At 41.2% G+C, this 8,592-nt stretch overlaps 1 long non-coding RNA gene across 3 annotated transcripts; it reads left to right on the top strand.

Moving 5' to 3' along the window:
- The first annotated feature begins 6,766 nt into the window (after positions 1-6,766).
- Positions 6,767-8,357, top strand: LOC131878222 (uncharacterized). Of its 3 annotated transcripts, none has more exons than XR_009372984.1 (3): positions 6,767-7,177; positions 7,257-7,523; positions 7,584-8,357. It is a non-coding gene; the product is annotated as an uncharacterized LOC131878222 (long non-coding RNA). The 3 variants fall into 3 exon arrangements; XR_009372982.1 differs by having other exon boundaries at positions 6,769-7,168; XR_009372983.1 differs by having other exon boundaries at positions 6,772-7,168; positions 7,588-8,357.
- Positions 8,358-8,592: the final 235 nt, after the last annotated feature.

Below are 8,592 nucleotides of genomic sequence, written 5' to 3'. Positions count from 1 at the left end.
CCCCTCAAAGACATGGAGATGAACAGTCCGTTGTTTTGAAACCTGACACCCAAACCCAAGAAATCTCCCAATACTGAGGGAATAATTACTGATATATTTTAAACAGTTGCACACTAGAGGTCCTGATCAATTAACAAATTAATTGTCTCATCTACGTAGGGTATACGTCCTATCATTGTTCCTTTGTCTAAGATCGGAGGCAAATGGGAATGCTCCATTAAAGATTCTTGAACCTATGAATTATTGAATGTTGGATAACATGATCTCCGTGTTGGGTGGGTCTAAGATAATTAGCCCTGGTATTCCATTCAAAAAACAAAGGGACCTGGTTGTTTTGCTTACTCTTTGATCACACAGACAAAGGACAATTGTGTCAAACGCGGAAATGAAATAAATTGTCAGATATCTTAAGTGCAAGGACCATTGTCTCAAAGAATAAACAACAGGCCCTCTCAACCGTTCTTGTTCCGAGCTATCATCCGTTGGTCTAGATTAATCAGATCGTCTTCCTGTAAAACTCTTAAAAGTCTTCCGCGAATTCCGTCGGCTTGTCAAGGAGGATTTGTATCCAGCACTTCTTCATTGCCACCTGCAGCAGCAGCAGCAACAACAACAACAAAAGCAACAACTTGCCCTTCTGAATCCGCGATAGTGTACCAACATACTGGTAATAAATTGCCGGTGGGTTGTCTGGTGTTGATGAATTCTTATCATTTTTCGCCAAGGCCATGCCTAGAAATACCCTTCATTGGCTTCCTTCCAGTGGCAAAGTGCGATCGACATCTCTTGAGTTATATTCGTTCACCAATCGTCAAATGGCGAGTCTCTACTCGAATATTTAGCAAGCAAATAATTTCTTGCACTATGGCCAGAAAATCAAAAGCAAGAGACAAATTATAGGTTATGACCAGGATGAGGAGAAATAGGAATGTTTCCTTTTCCTGGGCTCATGGTGAACCAGGAACAGTTCTGTCCGTATTGCTAGGATTTGACGATATTAAAAAATGCGGCTCGAAATCGATTACTCTCCGTCCGTTGTTCATTTTGGATCGATTGCATCGCAAAACGGATTCAATTCGGAGATATTGATATGACATTGAACAATAGGTGGGGTTAGCTCGTGAGGAGAGTGATTTTCATCCCCTTCAATGACCTATTAATATTTATGATCAATTGTAGCTTGGCACAATGAGACCTTCACCTTCATGGTCATCCATCATTTATTAGTCAGCTCACCTCACATGTTCGCTGATTTCGTCAAACTAGCCATACCTTTTATCAATGAAGCTGCTTTAGCTCAACTTGATCCAAAGATACGTACTAAACACTGAATCACAAGTCATCCCCAGGTTTAAAGAAGACGACTCGCCGGTTCAATCTTTTCAATGCATGACATTAATGGGACTTTTATCATTCCCAAATGAAACTCACAGTCGACCTTGGGGGTGGTATCTAAAGGGACCACCCAAATCATTTAACCCATTTTTATTGGCCTGACTCTGGGCAGCCAGACACTTCCTGAACAAGCGAATGTCATTGCATTTGAATTTGGCCAGGGTGTTGACCGATCCACTCCCCAACAAAAAGGGTCTCTTCTCCTGGAATCATAAATCAGAAGTGGAACTTGTAAGGGAAGGAGAGAAAAGAAACCCTTGTAAATTCACTTTGCAATTCAAATGGAGGCTGAGTCGAGTTGAGAATTTCCCAAGACTCCTTCCTGACCCGAAGCCATAAATTGGTAGACAGAATTAGTGGATGAACAATGATCCTGATGGGGATGATGGCAAAGACTGGTCTGTAAAAAAGCATCCCATTCCCAAGATTCGACCTCTTTGGTCCAAGGGAATTGAAGGGTAAAGGGTAATAATTCAATGACACGAAGTGAAAGAAATCATGCATGCAATGGTGTACGACACTAACAAAATCCCTTCAGATCCAATCCCTCAGTAAATATCTGGAGTTTCAACCTCTTACCACAGAAGCCTGTGTTGTCTTTTTCAATTATTGGGGAGCTTTGTCAGTCTTTTGCTATCGCCACTAGCGAAAAGCTAACTAAAGATTTTGATTATTTCAGGTCTTTGCCAGACTAATTAGCTTCCAGGATAGATGGATGGACTCGTAAGCAAAATGTGTAGTGAGAAAATTAACTTTCAGACTATTTTCCGAGTGAATGTTTGCTGAAATGCTTAGTCGACGATTTTCGGGTCGAAAGGGCTTGAAACCCTGTTTGAGTGCCTCAATTATAGACATTATCCCTGAAGAGTGAGAATGGTTGGAATTCAATTGATACCAAGTTGAAACCTGAGCTGTTTGAGTGAACATCCACTAAAACATGTTGTAATCGGATAATTTGCTCGTTTTATACCCCCAATTGAGCTGCGTTCCACTTTTGTGGCTAACATTTCTGACAAAAACAACGTGATTGAAAGGTCATAGAAACGAGGCAAATTTATCGTATCTACCTGTATAAAGTCGTTTTGACTTGATGTGTAACTTTATATTGGGATGGGCAAAACAAATTGTTTTGGAAATAAATCATTTTGTACATGTACTATACAACCAGTAATTACACCCAGGCCTCTTGCCTCTATTCAAATTTCAGTCCATCTATAAATTTGAAGCAAGTAATGGTAATTTTTTCAGTACACTCTCAATAACATTTTACAGACCAGGAACAGTCAGAAGATCAAGATAAAATACATGAAGCAAAACAAACGGAGCCAAGCATCCGCGTAATCTGCAAAAAGACGAGCAACAATGTGGTTGCAAAGTGTCTACTGTCAACTGCAACCGCAAAGGAACGACCTTCACCGAAATGAGTTTCATTCAGCCACTCATTAAAGCCTTAAAAAAGTTCCATAGCTACATTATTAGTGCCATTTGTTGGCTTGGTTTTTTTTGGGAAGACGACACATTAAACCTCTGACTGTACAATTATTCATCCAACTGGTAGTAATGGGAACCTCATAATTACGAGGCGCTTTATGTGGCAAGTAACAAAAGCCAAAAGCTTGATGCACATTTTTCCTGCATGTAAAGAATTGGAGATTTTTTTTTCAATCAGACCGTTGAGTTGTGGATGCTTAATGGATTTTTAAGCACACAAGGCTTCCCATGGATCTATCCCAGAGAGTTGCCAATCGCAAAGTTCTGGTTCTCAAAGGTGGCCAAAAGTAAAGCACTATAGGCATAACAGTAGGCTTCCTAAGTCAACATGTCAGTGCAATAATGTTTTCAATCACTTGCAGTTTGCATTTATAAGTATCCGCATTATAGTGGATATAGGTATATTGTACACAAGAAGACATTCTTTAGGCATTGATACCGCTGCTGCGAATGGAATTTCCAGGTCAAGATGAAAAACTTAATTCATTTTATTTAACTGTATATTCATATGATATCTGATCCACGAACGAATTAGATTTGACGAGTATGAAAAGCCCTTGAATATATTGAATTTGAATTGTTAAAAGTGTTGCAAAAAGGAATCTGACTTTGAAATGATAATGTATTTTAAAAACATTTTTACCTTTTTTTGGCAATTATTTTTGAATCAAAGGTGTCAGAACTTATTACTGATAACTTTTTAATATACTAGTAAGGTCAAATATTGTCAAAAGACGAGTACGATTGATTTTGAACTAGCTACTTTGATCTTTGTGGCCTATTTGTATTTTGGCTTCTAGTCCACTTAAGCTTGGTTATAACCTAATAATGATTTGGAGCCATGGAGTTTCCCTCGTTAGCCATAATGCGAGGTCACAAGCCAAGACAAAAAATGGACTGCTTTGGCATTAAGTAGCCTCTGTTGGTATAGATGGTTTATACAAAGGCAATAGAGTCACGTAGGATTGGCACAGAGATTACGGTTGATATTATGAGGTCATACTTTGGTTAAAACACATAGCTCCATCTAACTTGTGTTCCATAAAAGTCTCTATCGATATGGACCAATACCCTCGAATAAACGAACTGCAAGCAAATCTAAGATGACGTAATTTCTTTGAAAAATAGCCCCTTCAAGTTTGCCTGGTTTGCAATTGGTATTGAGGTTTTTGATACAACATAAATGAAAATTTGAGCCAAAAATTTTACTTGCACAAACACAGAGTGCTTTAAAAACTGTTCAGAATTCAAGGGTGACTGTGGAACTTCTTCAGGTTCGGAGAACATGGATTCTTTGTCCATGTGCATTGCTGATGTTCTGGGTGGCTACTGGCCACATCCAGTGATTTCGGCGGAATCATTAAGGTCACTTTCATCCAAATGGCGGCGTCTCAAGAAGAGTTCATGCCGAGTGTTTGTGGGCCTATCTCAGTTAGAGATTTTTCTCATAAAAGAAAGATTCAGTTGCCAGTTTGCCAGCAACTACTCGCCAATGATCCGGCCATCCCCACCATCCATCCATCTATCCCTGTTGGTGGGTTGGGGAGAAGGAGAAGGAGGGGGAGATGGGTGGAGGTGATGGAGCAGGATTGGAGACTCCTAATGGTGTTTGTTTAAGAGATCATGCTGATACTCTTCGTACTCACTCCCCCGAAAAACGAACGTCCAAGGAAACGCAAGGAATTTATTGCTTGTTTTTCCATAACGTGGACTTGGCACATACTCTCTACCATAAACAATTTTTCCTATCCATCTCGTTGGATTGATAGGCAGGCACTACGTTTTATTGAGTTTCCAAATCCCCAATTCACTTGTTAGGGCCCGCAACAGACCCCCAAATCGGATCGCTATCGCCCCATTCCGAGATTCCAACGGGTGGTTATGTTAGCCGGGAATTTATGTGAGAAAGTTAGACGGGATTGGTGTTGATTGCAAATCAATTGATGTTGCTCATCGCCACCTTTGAACTCAGGGCAACGGATTATTATCTATCTGGTTGTTTCTCTTCCGCAAGCAATCGCTCACATTTCATCGATGCAATTGTGATTTATGAACCAGGAACCCATTACTCACCCATTCTCGATCGGCAAAATTTCACTCAAGGCTAGAGTTCTACTGCACAATAGAGTATTGCCTACACTCGATGAGAGAGGAATGGAGGGAGCTCCTAATATTGGGTCGTTTCGGAGCCATTCCCACTTGTTGTCATATCAGCAAAAAAACAGACCAAGAACTCCGATGAACGTATTACAAGAGGTGATAAAATCAATGTTTTCGCGACCTCTTCCAGATAGATCAGATCGGAATACATGGCCATCGTCGTCACTCACAGGAGAAACGCCCCAAAATGTATCTGCTCGCCATCAAAGCAATTGAGAATGGGTATTTTGATACATCGATGTGGCCCTTGACGGTATCTGGCGATCTCCAATAATGTTGAGGAAGTGAGAACACGAAGTTGGCAGCGGTTCACCGACCAAAAGTGTTACTGCATCTCTCCTTTTCTGGAGTGTAGCGCTATTACACTTTAGGAGCATGGCGACACTAATGCCACCATTGTTTATTAAGTGACCTAAACCTTTCTTTTGAAGTTACAATGCAATGCAGTTATTCCTTCAAAAATATGATTTAGGAGCTAGGACCTTCATTCCACGTTGGGTTCGCTCTTTTCCTTTGCAGGCCTGAAGAGGCCACAAGATCAGACCAAATATTATTGATGATGGTTTGGGTATGTATGCAAGAAGGGTGACGTCAGCAAAATATTTCAATGGCATCATGATGATAACTGGAAGCCTCAGCTTTCAATTGATCGTGATTTTGATCCCTATTGGAATGGATTTAATCCTTGAGGAGACTTTTGTTTGACTCGCGAATGTGAATGCTGGATGAATGTGATTCTCTGTGTACCTTTCTGGATTTGCACCCGTGCACCAGTCAAAACAATGGATTGGCCTTTGTTGAAAACAGACGGGATTTGACAAATGACGTCTCCGAACACAAAGCACGTCTTTCAATGCCAGTAGTCCTCATTAGGAATATTCCAAGGATGTAATCCTTTAGCTATTTCTTCTCGAATTGCGGAATTCTATCCACAGATCTAAACATCCAACCATGGGAAAACGAGTCCTTGTGAAATCAACGCCCGAACAGGATAGCAGTCCTCAAGACGTGTTCCGCCAAAACATGAGGTGCTTTGATTCAAATGAGGGGAAGAAATTGAATTGCCTTTATTGCTAGGGTGTGATTCTTTTTTTCCCAAACGGGATTGTGGAAGATTGCGTCTTGATTTCATTCGCGAGTCTCTTTATTGCCATTTGACGTCACCTAATTCATCCCAACGAGACAATTGTGATGCCTAGAATGTTTCTGGACCTGGTATTAACGCAATGTTGGCAAGACCATGATGCATCTATGAGGTTATGATTGTATGATGATGGTATGAGTCACTTGGGAGGAAGTTTAACGCGTTTGGTGTGCCTCTCCATTAAGCTGAGGAAAGGAGCCATCTTTAGGTTGGTTTATGATGATACCCTTGCCATAAAAAGATATCTTTTTTGGCAATTTATTCCGCCCACGACCATTGAGGATGTGCAAAAGAACACTTTGATCCATGATAGTGTGGTTGTCTGTCAAGCTGCAACAATTAGCCCTCAATTCTATCCTAGAGTGGAGGCAACGAAGTTGGATGGAAAATGGAACTTTAGTCAAGATCAGAATTCGAAAAAGGAATGCCAAGAGATTTTAGCAAATGCCTCTACCCTACTATTTATCGCCTTTGCTTAGGAACTCCAACGGACCTTAAATTTCAGGCATAATTCTCATCTTGAGTATGAAAATAGTGCCTGATCCATTAAGATTCTAAAAGCAACGGTTGACACGAAGCCCACTAATATTAAAACCAGACTTTTCAGCACATGCAAACTCATGAAGTAAGGTTTTTGATGCGGAACACCAAGCAGTGGATAGAAGGGACCGTCTTGGACGTGTCAAGTATGATTAAAGCATGGCCAAGTCTTGCTCTTAATTCAATACAGCTTTTTGTGCTGATTCGCTCTGATCGGAATGTGAGCTATTTAAAGTGGAACCTCGTAATGATCTCTTGTCCATCCAGTTACGAGTATCTCTCATTCTTTCTTTCTCTTTCTTTCTTTCTTTCTTTCTTACGTTCGTTCAGTCTCTCTCTCTGTCGCTCTGTCTCTACTGGGTTTATCCATCGTTCCCGTCCAAGAAATGTCGTTCGCGTTTTGAAAAGCCATGCTTCAACCCCTCTCGCAATACTCAGGTTGCCATGGTGTTGCTAGCTCTGTAAAGGATTGAGAAAAAGTGATAATTATTAGTGTCTTTCTTCCTTTCTGGCTCTCTACCCCCAGGACCAGTCGTATTACATCGTCAGCCATTGTATTCGTTATGTGAGGAAAACGTCCCTGAGAATTGACGAGTATTGACTGTAAAATGAGGGGAGGTGATTTGGACCAGTTCGGTTACAATGGTCAATGAAAGATGGTTTTGAATGGCTCACAGATCTCTTCGGAATACCTGGACACCGTCCGAAGAGTACATATCCGACTACAAAAGCGAAGAAAGGTGGGGTGTTCTAGGAATCCAAGTGAGTAGAAACTCTGCTAAATCGCTGCAACGTAAGAAAAGAATCTTGAGCCAAATTAGTTCAAGTACTGCAATTAGTACACTTTTGCCAGAAAGGGGTTTCATGGACCCTAAAACAGATCGGGAAGCCAACTTCAGCTAACTTTCAAGTTGTCGAATGATTATTGTATGGAATGGACATCTTGATCCCATGGCCCATGATTGGTAATGCGCTAAGACGAAGGATTCGGGTGTTTTATGTAGATCAAAACCCAAGGCCTCTGTGGATTGTGGTCGGTTGGTGAGCTTATCGGAACCCAGTTCTGCAGAATCGATTCGGATGAGCAAGAATGTTAGATATGAGTGTCACCTAACTGATCCACATTGTCGGCATATCTAAGGAACCCCGGGAAAAACCGTTCGCTAAAATGAATGTCACCTCGTCGGGGTTGGACGTTAATGATGACATTATGGGTTCAAACGGGTCTTTCGGGCTTTTTTCGTTAGCCGATCCTTTTGTTCTGCGTGTCAAAAGCTGCGTGAGAAAAATGGACTCACAAATATCACCTGGAAAACACTTCTCAAGTGTTATCTTTACTTTCGTTGTCGAGTGAGCACCCACTCTTCTCGTTCTTTTTTTTGTTTTCAGGTGGAAAATGCTCAAGAGCTCGTGCCCATCTCATGATTTCCCTTCAAATATTTTTCATGCATTCAAAATGAGAATATCTTTCCTCTCCCCTTTCCATCCCAATTACACCTGTATTCATCAAGGATTGTTCAAAACCATACCTTTTATTGCAAACTTGGACCTCTTTTCTCTTAGGTGCGATACAGTTAAATAAGTTTTCGCTCATGGATGTAAATTACACGAGTATACTTCCTGGCAGGCTTTGAGCTTAATGTCCGACAGCGAGTTGACGGAATTCCTTATCACTCAGGACTCAGCAGGAACTGCATATCAATGTCCATTATATGAGCCTTGGCTACGTACCTCTAGCTACTACTCCTTCCTTCAAGCCATTCGTTCCTTATGCAGGCTTCTCTGTGCTGGTGTACGCTTACTGCGCTGTAAGGAGGAGGGGTTGATAAAGCTAGGGGTAGGGGTAATTTAACTGGGCAAGG

Source organism: Tigriopus californicus, chromosome 3, assembly GCF_007210705.1.
Source record: "Tigriopus californicus strain San Diego chromosome 3, Tcal_SD_v2.1, whole genome shotgun sequence".
NCBI lineage: Eukaryota > Metazoa > Arthropoda > Copepoda > Harpacticoida > Harpacticidae > Tigriopus > Tigriopus californicus.
The sequence above is the reverse complement of the archived record's forward strand: the minus strand, read 5'-3'. Positions and strand labels throughout refer to the sequence as shown.